Source organism: Lissotriton helveticus, chromosome 3_2 (assembly GCF_964261635.1).
Source record: "Lissotriton helveticus chromosome 3_2, aLisHel1.1, whole genome shotgun sequence".
NCBI lineage: Eukaryota > Metazoa > Chordata > Amphibia > Caudata > Salamandridae > Lissotriton > Lissotriton helveticus.
Genome location: NC_136062.1, coordinates 233,221,133 through 233,235,395, shown reverse-complemented (window position 1 = coordinate 233,235,395; position 14,263 = coordinate 233,221,133).

Sequence of the window (14,263 nt, the reverse complement as noted above, 5' to 3'; positions counted from 1 at the left end):
AATCCCCACCATTGGGTAATGCTGTCAGAATTCCCAGTGGGATCTCCGGAGAATAGGGGTGTAATACCTCAGCCCTGCGTTGGCTACTGTTCCAGCATAATCTCAGCGTTTTCTCTTCTAGCGAGCGATCCCTGAGGGTAAGTTTTTGCTGCAGGACTATAAATGACAGTATGTGCCTTTGGATTCCCCTACCTCTCAAGTGTTCCGGGCCCCTGAACTCCATCGCAATTGCCTGTGTCAAAACCTGGAGTTGTGCAGCCAAATAGTAGAGCTCGAAATCTTGGACTGCTAGCCCACTCTCAACTTTTGGTCTCCGCCTACCAGTTCCCCAGAGGAACCCCACAATCATGGATTTCAGTAGTTTAAACACCGAGGGTGGTACCCAAACAGGCAATGTCCTAAAAAAAATAAAGCAGCCGAGGCAGGGCTACCATCTTTAGCAGTGCAATCCGTCCCATCACAGACAATGGAAGCGTCGACCAAAATGCAATGCTGCCATTCAAGGCCCTCACACATCTTCCTATATTCCCCTCCACCATATCCACTGCGTCATGATAAATATGGACCCCTAGGTATGTCAGGCACGTCGGCTCCCAGCGCACGTCCCAAGAAAGTGCTGGTAGTAACCCACCCGGCCTCGCCGGGAACAAACACGTCTTATTCCAATTCACCTTCAGTCCCGAAATGTCTCCAAAGTTCGATAATAAGTCTACTGCTCCCTGCAATGCTCCCTCTGTGTTCCCCAAAAACATGAGTAGGTCATCCGCATAGAGTGATATGTACTGCGGTATCTCTCTAAATCGTAAACCCTCAAAACTCTGTCCCAATCTAGCTCTAGCTGCCAAAGGTTCTACTGCGAGAGCAAATAACAGCGGAGATAGTGAGCACCCTTGTCTCGTTCCACGTGCTACTTGACACTGGGTCAAAATCAATGTCCCCACTCGCACTCTCACCACCGCAGAAGAATATAACACCCTAGTCCATCCCACGAACATATCGCCCAAACTGAACCGTCCCAATGTTTTGTAAAAGTACGGCCATTCCAGACTATCAAAGGCTTTTTCTATGTCCACTGATAAAATCGTGGGCATATGTGAGCCCCGTTGATCATCTCCCATAATCCTCAGCAATCGTCGTATATTTGCAGACGTGTTCCTAGTCGGGATAAACCCAGCCTGGTCTGCATGTATTAATGTTGTCATATGCTGCAGGAGAGGGGTTGCCAATATCCGACTCGGATCTTATAATCCGTGGTCAGCATTGACAACGGCCTGTAGGCCGTCACATCTGTACCCTCCCGCCCTGGTTTCAATAAAGGGATAATGAGCGCCTCCCTCATGGACAAAGGTAGGCGACCCAATGCCCGTGCTTCCCTATAAACGTCCAACAACCGCGGGGCTAGCGTATCCACATGACACGCATAGAATTCTATGGGCAGACCGTCCACCCCTGGAGTCTTATTTCGAGCCATATGTTTAATCGCACTCCTGATCTCTTCAAGGGTAATGCCCTGGCCTAAGGAGTCTGCTTGCTCCTCTTCCAGCTGCGGAAGTTGTACACTTTCAAGGTAGACTTCGATTTCTGTCTCTCCTGCCACCAAGGCGCTTTCATATAGTGTCTCATAATAGTCTAAGAATCGCACCAGAATCTCATGCTGAGTGTATAAGACGCTACCATCCAGCGTTTCTAATGCCATAATTGGGCAGCCTCTCGGAGTGCAATTAGCCAACCATTCTAATAGTGTGCCGGCTTTATTCCCTTCGGCGTGAGCTTTCATGACATATGTCTTATAATCAAAGCATCGTAGTCTTTCTATTTCCTTGGCAACTGCCTCCTTCGACTCCACCACATCTGCTTGCAGTTCCGGCTGCTCCGGCCTGGCTTGTTCCGCCGCCCTCAGCTTCCGTTCCGCCTCTTCTACATCTTGCAGCAATACCTTCCGTACCCCCGCGTGCTTACTAATACAGAGCCCACGTATAACCACCTTAAAGGCGTCCCACTGCACCACTCTAGTAGAGGTCGTCCCTTCATTTACCGCAAAGTAATGCTCTATTCCTGCCCCTATTTCCCTCTGGAAAACCGGATCCTCTAGAGTTTCCGGTCGCAATAGTCAAGTAGGAATGGCAGATTTCACTGTTGTCCAGTTCAAGGTAATTAATAACGGGTTATGGTTAGACAGCGTCCTAGCCAAATACTTCGAATGCACTACAGTTGGCACCATCGCCGTTGAGCATAAGATTGCACCTAACCGAACGTGGAGCTCGTGCATTGCCGAAAAAAAGGAGTAGTCCCGGTCTCTTGGATGGTGATTATGCCAAACATCTACCAGATTCCACCCATCCTACCTACTCTTTGCTAACCTACGGACGAGGGAATCCGCTAGTGGAGGGTGTGATCTGTCCAGTGTTATGTCTGCGATGGAATTAAAGTCCCCCCCCCTAACATCACGGGGCCCGTCAAATAATGTGCTAATACACTCGAAAGGCGATCGAGGAAGCGTGCCTGGTCCACATTCAGTGCATATATACTGCACAACGCTATGTCCCTACCGTGCAACCTCCCTTCCACTGCCACATATCTGCCCTCTGGGTCTATGGCCTGTTTTGTGACCTGAAATGGGACCCCCGCCCTTATCCAAATCAATGCCCCCGTGCAAATGCTGAATATGATGTACTGAAAACCTGTCCTCTCCACCTGCGCTGCAGTGCCTGGCCTTCTGTTTTAGTATGATGGGTTTCCTGCAGCAACGCTATGTGTACCCCCCACCTGACTAAGTATGCATGGACTTTATGGCGCCTTGTCATAGTGTGCAGACCCCTCACATTCCAAGTGATGCATCGCAGTTCAGGTAACGGTCCTATCGCATCTGAGCAAAGTTCTCCAGTCGCTCCACACACATCCACACACACCAGTGGCCCCCATATCCCAACCAGAACCCCAACTCCCCCACCTCCATCAAGAACAGGACCTAGTACAAAACTGCCAGTCCCCATCCAAACCATATTAACAAATAACACACAACTACGCCCATTAGTAGTCACTGCGGGCATGCCTTATGGGCAGATGGGGGTGCTCGGCGCCAACAGGCGACCACGTAAACTCCCGGTCCCATCTTGCTTTGATCCCCTATGAAAGCATGAAGTCCTCTTCCCTCCTGCCCACTTTTCCAGGAGTCCCTTGGTGGTGTCTGGCTCCGCACTAGAGAGCCCTCCTCAGATGCACCCCCCCCCCCCTTAGACAACCCACTTCCGGCTCTCGGTAGCCACACCAATATCCTCAAACTCGCCAGATACCTCCAACCCCCCAACTGTCATCACCCAATGTATGGGCCCCATCTCATCTAGTAGTCCATCCGCTGTCAGCGGCATGACTGTCGGCCCCCGGGTGCTGTCCGTTTCGGACATCTCAGTGTCGGATTTCTCCTTTTCCTTCTCAGAGTCCGTGCCCTCTCGTCAGTTGGTCAACTGATCCCCTGACAGAGCCGATACCCCTTGTTGCTCCACCTCAGTCTGTGATGTCGATGGTTTCTGCAGCCCCCATTGTCTGCGACGTATTCGTTGCAATTTGCGGAGCTGATGGTCCTGTGGGGGACCCGAGGCCTGGGAACCCTGTCGGTCGGTCCCAGCCCTGTAAGTTCCCAACCACGACCACGCCCCATCCGGCGTATCAAAGAACTGAGTCTTATCATCCAGAATTATGCTTAGCTTGGATGGGAACAACATGGAGTAATGAAGCCCTTCCATTCTCAATTCCTTCTTAACCGATTGGAAATACAGCGCCGCCACGCGTCCTTCCTAAGTATAGTCCCGGAATAGTGTCACCTTGCTGATTCCGACCCAATACGGGCCCTCCGTGCGTGCCTTTTGGAGTAAAAGATCTCTGTCTCTGTAATGGAGCAGACGGGCCACCACTGGGCGGAGCGACCGACCCGGGAGCGGCGGCTTCGCAGGCACTCTATTTGCACGTTCCAATGTGTAAAAAGAACATAGACCCTCAGGAGCCACTACCGTCTTCAGCCAGTTCTCCAAATATTGTACCATGTCAGACCCCTCTTCTTTTTCAGGTAGACCCACCACACGGATGTTATTGCGACGGTTCCTACTTTCAGCATCCTCAGATCTCCTCTCCAGCGCTTGGACTCGTTCCAACACATCCTTCACTTCCTGGAGTACTACCTCCACTTGCTTCACTCTGTCTGCCAGCTTCGAATGGTCCGCCCGCAAGAGGCCCAGGCCTGTCGCCACCTGCGCAATGTCCTGTTGGAGGACGGTACGAGAGTCTGCAATGGCTGTTAATATGCAGTCAAACTGTTGCTGCATCCCCGGGTCCCGGGAGGCTTCCTGGGACCCTTGCTCCGTTTGAGAAGGTGTCTCTGTATCTGATGATTGGGGTGCACCCTCCTTCTTCTCCTTGAGTTTCCCCTTCATGTGATCCCCCCGCTCACCTCCTGTGAGTACCAGCTCTACCACCACTCTGCGACCACTGACCGAAGACTCAAGTGTTAATCCGCAAGGTCTGCCGCACTTCAGCCCAAGCAGGACTGTATCCCGTTGTTCGCGTTACTTTGCCCACAATTCACTGCCAGTGTCTAGGAGCTACATGAAGGGCAAGATCCCAGCCACGCTAGGATGATGACAATCCCAAGGCCTACGACGGATTAACTCAACACCGGGCTCTCGCCACTCAATGTGCACAAGTTTGTCGTTCGCCCTGTTGGTATGCCCACCTAGCTCATGCTCCACTCCTGGGGGCCACTCCAATGTCCAGTGCGCGGTGCACTGTATGTCGCAGCTGGCCAAGTTCACCTTCCAGCACTCCTTCACCACGGCCAATTAGCACTCCAGCAGAGCACCATCCAAGCTCCTCGCCCAGGAGCCACCTCTTCTGCCGTCTGGCTCTCCGTTGTTTGTTTCGCGCTCTCGTGCTCAAGCTCCAGGGCCCCCGGGCCAATTATGCTGTGTCCCGCAGTTCTTATGTTGCCTATGTCCGTAGGATGGCGCGGCAATGTGGAGATTCATCTTGCTCCCCTTGTCACACGTGTGCTCCCTCACCTCCGTATTCCATCGCCTCCCAGGTTGCTCCGCTGCCGCCCCGCTGACCGCGGGTGACCGGGCCTGCCCTTCGCCACTCACCTGGGTCTGGTTGGATGCCTCCCCTCTTTCGACCCGTGCCTCAGTAGTCTCACGCAGTCTTGCTGCCTCTAGGTCCCCGCACCGCTCCCAACAGGCCAGTTCTTCTCAGGTCGGGAACCTCGGCCGGGAAAATATCAGGGAAGGTTGCCTCTGCAGGTCTCTCTATTGTCCTCCTGCACTTGCGCCCTCCGACTTGCACAGTTTCAGGGGCTCCTGGGTCAAACTTGCTGCACCTCTTAATTCGCATGCCACCAAGTCCCTCAGCGGTATGCACCAGTGCGATAAAGCGCCTCGCTCTCCCAGTCGAGTGCACGCTGCGTCACTTCCGTATGCAGCCTCCCCTCTTGAAGCTCCAGCCGCCTCCTCCATGGTGCCGGGCCTCAGGGCAGGGTAGCCGTCTCTTACTCGGGTCTGGGTATTAGGCACCGCATGTCCACACCTCTTCTCAGCAACCCTGCCTCCCGGCTCACTGTATGGCCTCAAGAAAGCCAGGGCTCACAGGTCCGGGCCCCCGAACGAGAGTCCCTCCTTCTGTCGGGAAAATGCTAGGTCGGGCCGCCTTTCCGATGAATGTCGCTGGATTCCAGCCCTCGTTCCCGCGGCCCCAATCCAGGTCGCCGGGAAGTTCCGCCACTCCGGTGCAATGCGCCCCTCAGCAGCGGCGTTTCAGCTGCGGTAGCGCCGGTCTCCACCAGGTTCAGCGCCGGGAGTTAGGCTTCCCCCACCGGCACCATCTTGATTCCTTCATTGGCAGGTCCTCCGTCGCTGTTTTAGCAGGCAAAACTCCTGCTCGGGGGCCGGTCAAGCAGCAGTCTTGCTCCAGCTCAGCTCTGCTTCAGCCACCGCACCCTCGATATCGCCAGGAGGGTCAAGTAAACAATTTAAAACAGGATAATATTGGGGATTGTGCGCGGAGCTCAGAGCTCACAAAGCCAATCCCATCGGCGTCCAAGCCACGCCCCCATTTGTTCAGTAATGAGTGAGGCAAGTAAAAACGTACTTGTTAGTAGGCCGATTGCACCGATCTATTAATTAGATAATAGATAGCTAAGTCTGATACCTCCAGGCTGGTTGTATTAGCTATGAGTAGATTCTTAATGGCTTCTAATTTTATAAGAACAAAACGGGATTTAAGGTTTTGATAACACTTGTATTTGATAATCAAAGATGGTTTTGTTCTCTTTTCTGAGCTGGAAATTTTTATTCAGTCCGAAAATGTTTATCATGCACTTGCACTTTGTATCTTTAAATCTATGAAGATGATTTTTAAATTTTTTATAGATATGGAATTTAATAAGGAAATCATGAACACTGGGGTTAATTACAGTCTGTCAAAGAACCTTTTGATTGTTTTTTGCTTTATTAATATTATTTTATCCCTTTCAAATCTGAGATTGTATTCATAGATATTCCTGAATTTTAAAATTGTGTTTTCTACGCTGCTAATATTTTTATATTCTTAGAATTTGTTTGTAAATAGAATAGTTGCTCGCTCATGTGTTAATTTTTTTTTTTTGTTATGACTGGTGATTCTGTGAGGAGAATAAAGATGCTAAATGAAAAAAAAATTCGATAAGGTACAAGCGGATTGCTCAGCAACGCTCTGATAAACTCCATGCGATAGGAAACTGTGGGCCCCAGCACTGCGCATTAACAGACACTGAAAAGGAGTCTTGAAAGGTATGTGTCTTATATGCTAATGCGGCCAAGTGCATGCAGCAGAAAAATAAGCAGACTTTATTGCCTTCCCGAAAAACACACAGCCAAATTACACATAAAGGAAAGCAGTCCAGAACTGCACACTTGCCCAGCAAAGTATTGAACTGACTTCCCACCAATGACATACTTCTAACCACCGTTCCCTTTAAGGTGCCCGTAGCTCTCCTGACGTCAGCGCGCACAGCCGGGGATGGAGCGCACACACGTCCATTTCGTCGCGCCAGAGATTCGCGCACCTGCTTTAAAAAAGCGGGCGGCGTGAAAACCAGGCACTTTCTATACGATTGTGCCAAAGGAAGAGTCGGGGCGGAGTGCAGGTAAGGGTTTCTTGGGGGCTATGTGTAGAGCGCGAGGCAGATTGTGGGCTTTTGTTTACGTATTGATGTCGATCAGAGCCCCTTCATGGGTTCTGATTAACATCAATACTTAAACATAAGCCCACATTCTCCCCCGCACCGTGCATTACTAGCAAAAGAGTAGAGCCAGTTTAAAAGCACAGCGTGTAAAAGCACACGCTGTGTTTTTAAACTGGCTCTACTCTTCGGTTAGTAATGCGCGGCTTCAAGAGCAATTGTGGGCTTATGTTCAGTCCTGCCAAGCGTCACGCAACAGGTGTGACGCTCACGCATTCAGTACGGTGATCCGCATCACCGCACTGAAATGGATTGTCACGCATTTTGTCACCTGCCAGGGCGCCTAACCAGCAGTCGACACTGCTATCAATCACCGTGGAGGCATGGGGGCCGGGATTGAATGCAGCAGCACGAGACACTCGAGTCAGGAAGGCGGCAAGTCAGTGTGAGGCGCGTGAAGAATGCGCGGCGACGGGACTCAGAGTCGCTGCGCATAGTCTCACACAATGTCATGGCCAGGCAGCGCGGCATGCATGAGGCCTCACCTGTGGCTGCACTGTAGCATGATCGGGCCGGCGTGCTGCGTGTGCCGCGGGGAGACTGGCGCTGCAGACTTGCGCATACTGCTAGGGCTGGCATGATAGGATTGAAGTTTACTGCGGAAAATGCAAGGCCGCCGTATGTCTCCCAAACGGCGAGGTGCGCAGTGGGGACGTCGAGGTGGGCAGTGGGGACGGCTCGGGTCCAGAAGGAGATAACTGAGGGTTCACCGCCGCGGAAATAAATAACAAAGCAGTTCTTATTTCAAGAAGCTCTTTAAACTTGCACCGCCAAGCCTGCTTTCCGCTGCTTTTCACCGGTCACGGCAGGTCCTAGAAGTTTTGATGATTTCTTAGTAGTGCAAAGTGTTTAACACCCTTGCTGCACTGTGACACTTAGAAGCAGCAGAGCCTTTATTTTGCCAAAGCGGGGAACTTGCTAAGTCAGAGATAAGGCAGGTGATTAATGTTTACCGCTGGAGAAAGGTCAGAGATTTGTCTATTGGCAGTTTTCACTCTCACCATTAGGTAGGGTAGAGGGTTAATATGCCTACTGCACAGTAAGAAAGTCTCCCAGCATATTGTATTGAACTGTATTGTATGTGGATAACTCAGTGGGTCACAGATACTCCTATGTTACATTTGTTTCAGCTGCTAACTTGAGCTGAGGTCGGAGTGGAGTGTGCTGATTAATTAGAACTTAAATAAGCTTTAAAATCACCTGCTGTGAATTCTGATATGTGTCTATTTCCATAAAGTTTATTGCATGATTTTGATCGCACGACAGTGCCACATATTTAGTTGTTGAATGTCTCTCATAAATCTACTGAATCTATGAAAATGTCACACATACACAATCTGAAACATCAGCAGCTATACTCAAATGGGTGTAATTTTTGTTATTTATATGATTCATTGCCTGATTTTGCTCAGGAGAAAGTGTCACTCATAGTCGTTGAAATGTCACTCATAATTACACTTAAATTATGAAAATGTCACACATAGCGCTCTGAAACCTTGGCAGCTATGTATGTTTAAGTATTGATGTTAATCACAGCCCGTGAAGGGGCTCTGATTAACATCAATACTTAAACATAAGCCCACAATCTCCCCCGCAATGCAGTAATACTGGTTCCAGATGGACAGCGGCACAGCTGCCAAGGTTTCAGATTGCTATGTGACATTTTTAAAAGCCAATGACCCTTTGTCCCTTAAAACTTGGGCAAAATTAATTCACAAATGCACCTGATCATTTTCATTATTCCTCTTTAGAACAAGACATCTTCCTTTTTAACTAGGAGCTCTCACATCATCTAAAGCTTTACCTAGTCTCAAAACTAATTAGAGTATTCTAAACATGAAATAAATTCATATTTCTCCAGGCAACAAAAAGGAATGTTTGCTCACACATCGAGATAAAACATTTTTGTGACCACTACCCTGAAGTCAGCCATTTTTGATGATGTCACATGAGGTGGCATGAGGGTGTTTTGCGCCCCTGCGTTTTTTCCACTGTATACCGTAACTGTGAGATCATTTTAATTGTTTTAGTCATTAATATAATATTTAACAGTATAAGAGTGGGGGATGTTAGTGGAATACATAGAAAAGATGTAAACAATATAGGAAAAATATTATTTTTCCAAAACAGAAAGTATGGAACTGAAATGTCTGTTATGTTTAAACAGAAGCATGAAATGAATACCTGGAAAGTCTGTTAACGTAAATGTTATAATGTAGCCCATTTTCGTAAACAAAAAATACATTTAACATATGGGAAAGTTAATCATGCACTCGTCTAATTCCTTACCTCCTACTTTAATTTTGATGAAGTTAGGCCTCTGCCCTTTAGTGTCCCATGGTACTCTTCCCTCTTACCAAAGTCTTGCTTCCATTCACTTCATCTTCGACTGTGAAAACTCTCAATAGCTATCATTTAACCACATATTGTAATGTTATGGACCCTTCTTGCTTGCTCCATACGCAACAGCAAGGCCACTGGAATGATGTGGCAGAGAAAGGACAAATTATGCAGCAGGGTTGACTAAATTATGAGGCAAAACATGCCAAATTATACAGCTAATGCATATTTTGAAGCAGCTTTGCTTCACTAATTTGCTATTTGTACACATTAAAACTGCGTGGCCAAATGTTCCACCTCATTAATATCAGTTGAACACCGAAATACAGCAATAGCCGACTTAAAGGTGATCTGCCTCTGAGCGACAAAAGGTCTGCCATTATGTGGCAACATCTAAGGTGGTGTTTTTAGTAACTTTTGACTCTTTTGAGCTAGAAACTGTTTTTTTATGTTTAAATCTGAAAATTATGAACAAGATGATGTATTATGTGGCAAAAGGCGGAATTCCACAATTATGCTTGAAATGACACAGAATTTAATAAGTCCAGTGGCCCATGTGAATACCTACCTCATCTAAAGATGCAATGATTATACACTTGAAAAACATAACTAGAACAAGGAATACAGTTTCATTAACAGGCTCAAAGGAGAATTGAATGAACCAGCTTAGATGTAGATGTATACACATAAAGAGCCACACATCCCAAGCTTAGTTGGAACATTTTGTGAATAACTTCCTTGCCAGAGTTGGATTTATTACATACATGGTAGAATCGCCTAAAACCCTTCCCCTTCAAATCAACAATATGATGCTAAGCATTCCCTTGTCCTTTTCTGTATTTCTCCCTCTTTCTTGCATCCTATTGTACATTGACATTCCTCCATTTATGCTCAAAAAGCTCTAAGAATTCATGTACGACGGTCGTCCGCCATTAGCTGTGCCGTGTGTAGTATTAGTAAATTGTCCTAATTATACAGTAACAAAAGACAAAAAGTAATGCCTATCTACGATATTCTTCCTCATTCAATTCCATCAAAGTACATTGAACAGGATTGTGACAAATATTGGCATTGTCAGCCTCTTCTTCTAATGTCTATCATGTGAGGGATCCCGGCAACCACACTCAGTCCGTGCGCGTTCTGCGTACCAGTATAGATGACATGTGATGTGACTTCTACCCATTGTAGGACTCTCTCTTATGTAACATTTCATATATACTGATTTTCATAACCTTTGCAACATTTCATACATACTGATTTTCACAGCGATGATTGATGGTCTCTGTGCAATGCGTGTGTGATGTAAAGTTTTCTGACCTCTTTAAATGGAATGAGTGGCACTATAAAACTAAATGAATCTAAGAGACGGTGGTTGTGGAGACTTGAGGTGCACTGTCAAATGGTGGTAGTGAGGGAATCTGTGGTGAAGGAATCTGTGGTGAAGGTGGTCATTAGGGGGGGTGTTTTGTTTGTTTGGGCTGAACATGTTCCTCGATGATTTGAGCCACATTGCGCTCCCGGGTCTCCTTTGTTCTGTGCAAGAAGTGGGGGGTTCGGTGTAATTCATGGTAATGCGTGTAGAGTTGTGAAACCAGAGTTTATTTAATCAAACAATTAGCGTTGCTTGAGAGCCAGGGCCCAGTCTCCATTCTGGCACCTACTACGGGGGCGCCCCATTGTCTCTGACTTCAGCCCTTAATCACCGTAGTGCTGGTAATGGAGAGGGAAGTAAACATAGTTAGAGTGTGTTTACGTTTGTCAAGGTTCTCACATGTTTTATATGAGCAGGCTGCATAACAGAGGAAAGTGCAAGACTGATAGTTAGTTACAACAAGGTCAAGTAAGTGATGTAAATCACCCCTAACAGTAACCGCCCAATACCAATTGCAGCACCAGGTCACAAGGCCCTCACGACTGCAGCAGGTCATTGTGGCTTTGTTGGGCCACTACTGCATGAACAACCGCTGCATCATTTACAATGTTTGCAAATAATGCAGCAGTTTTTGATGTAGTGGACCAGCAAGGGGAACTAATGCTGTTTCATCATCAGGATGGGGGTGATGTGATCATATTTCTTCATCCCCTGAAAGAAAGCAGTGCATTGTAGGGTGCGCTACTGCCTTTTACCTTTTTTTTGTTTATTCCTTGCTGTCTCATTGTGTCCAGTCCCACAAATCACAATAATTGCTATTTCCTCAGATTTCGTTTGCAAAGATATATCAATAAATAATAATCTGTGAGGTACTCAGCATTGTTATCTCAAAGTCTGGTATGACGTTCTGTGGTTATATTGAATAAGCAGCTACATACATCATTATCATATGCAATTTCTTTATTGATGTCACAATTACTTTATTTACATTTTTGCTTTCTCAAATATGCTTGGAAATGTACCATGTGTACTTTTACAGTGTTTTTAAACTGGCTCTACTCTTTTGTTAGTAATGCGCGGTGCGGGAAGACCGTGTTTGAATGTCCAGAAGCTCATGAAAGTTTTTTCCGGTCCTTCAACCATGGCAGGGTTTGTGAAAACCCCCCTAATTGTCCCTTTGGACAAAGAGTGTAGCCGAGGCAACCCTGTCAATTACTATCAAAAGAGTAGTGCAAGTGTCAAAACAAAGCGTGTACTTTCTAAAAGCACATGCGCCGTTTTTAAACTTGCTGTAGTCTTTTCTCAGTAAAGTGCTGCCAAGGTTTCATAGTTTGTAATTCTTTGAGCATTTGCTGACGTTCTTGCTTCAATTGCAGGTTTCCAGTCTGTAAGGTATTTGGATTTGAGTGGTCAGGTGCGAGTACACACAAAGACAAGATAATTCTATTTACGTTCCGTGTTGGGTTGGGGGTTGCTGTGCAAATAGATTCACAATCTGCACCCCTTTTCTTTTGCAGGTTTGTGAGACCGGACTACGAATACAATTGTACAGGCAGACGTGAGTACAGGTAGAACTAACCAGTAATTTTTTGGTAGATTCAAACTGTGATGCATCTAGTACATTGTAGTATAATATACTTACCCATGTTTTATTGTGTTGCAGGTTTCGCAGCCTGAACCTCACACATTTAAACGGACGTGCATGAGTACAAACAGAAGAGGTAGTTGATTGGTAGAGTCAAACTGTGATGCATCTAGTACATTGTAGTATAAAATACTTGCCCATGTTTTATTCTGTTGCAGGTTTCGCAGCCAGAACCCCATACATTTAAACAGGCGTACGCGAGTACAAGCAGAACAGGTACTTGTTTGGTAGTCAAACTGTGATGCATCTAGTACATTGTAGTATAATATACTTACCCATGTTTTATTCTGTTGCAGGTTTCACAGCCAGAACCCCACACATTTAAACGGACGTGCATGAGTACAAGCAGAAGAGGTAATTGATTGGTAGAGTCAATTTGTGATGCAGCTCGTGCATTGTAGTATAATATACTTACCTATGTTTTATTCTGTTGCAGGTTTTGCAGACTGTACCCCACACATTTAAACAGGTGTACGTGAGTTCAAGCAGAAAAGGTAATTATTTTGGTAGAGTTAAACAATGGTGCATCTTGTACATTGTAGCATAATATACTTACCCATGTTTTATTCTGTTGCAGGTTTTGCATCCTGAACCCCATACATTTAAACGGGTGTACGTGTGTTCAAACAGAAGAGTTAATTGTTTGGTAGAATTAAACTGTGGTGCATCTACTCCATTGTAGTATAACAGATTGCATTCATGAGCTAGGCGTCAACGTAAGCCATGTTCCCTTATTTTGTAGGCTTTGTGGCACAGCAGGTTCAAACCGGAGGGCACGTAAATGTTCAAACGCAAAGCTGTAATTTTGGGATAGTGCAGTGCTTCACCACAAAGGAAGAAATGTTGCCTTGTATTCAAGGAAGAGTGGATGAAGGCAATTGTGGAGACGGAGACACAGCAGTCACGAAGCAAGGTTCACATGCAACTCGGGGAACTATTTCAATACAGTCCAGACGTGGGCTTGATTTGCAAATCATGTGCTAAAACCAAGATTGTTGGGGACTTTTCCACAGGGAAGAAACTGAGTAATGGCTGGAAATTGGACTACATGAAACGCCATCTACTTAGCAAAGTACACGAGTCTTCCATGGTGATATTGAGAAACAGAATTGCTGCTGCCAGATTTGGTTATGGAGTAAGGGGAATGCTACAGAAACTGCCACTGACAAAGCAAATAGAATGGAAGTAGTTGAACGCCAAAGATCTAAGCCTGAGGAGATAAAGATTCTCATCAACAACGTGTTGCTGGCAGTCAAGCTGAATACTTCAATGTTATCTGTACAAGACATCCATGACCACCTAGCTTTGTATGTGAAGATACCAGACAGCTGGAGGAGCAAGAAATATGCCTTTGAGTTCCTTGAGGCCATCAATAGCGTGATACACTGTGAAGCTATGGCAGAACTTTGCCAAGCTTTGTATCACACTTTGATAATTGATGAGAGCACAGATATTTCTGTTACAAAATTGCTCATCCTGTACTTCAAGTTCCGACCTGTAACATCAACAGAGCACAAAACGCAGTTTGGGGGCATAGTGAAGATGACTAGTTGTAATGCTGAGGCTATCACTACTGCCGTGAAACAATTCTACACTGCCAATGAACTGAACCTCATGAAAATGGTCATGTTCACAGCCGATG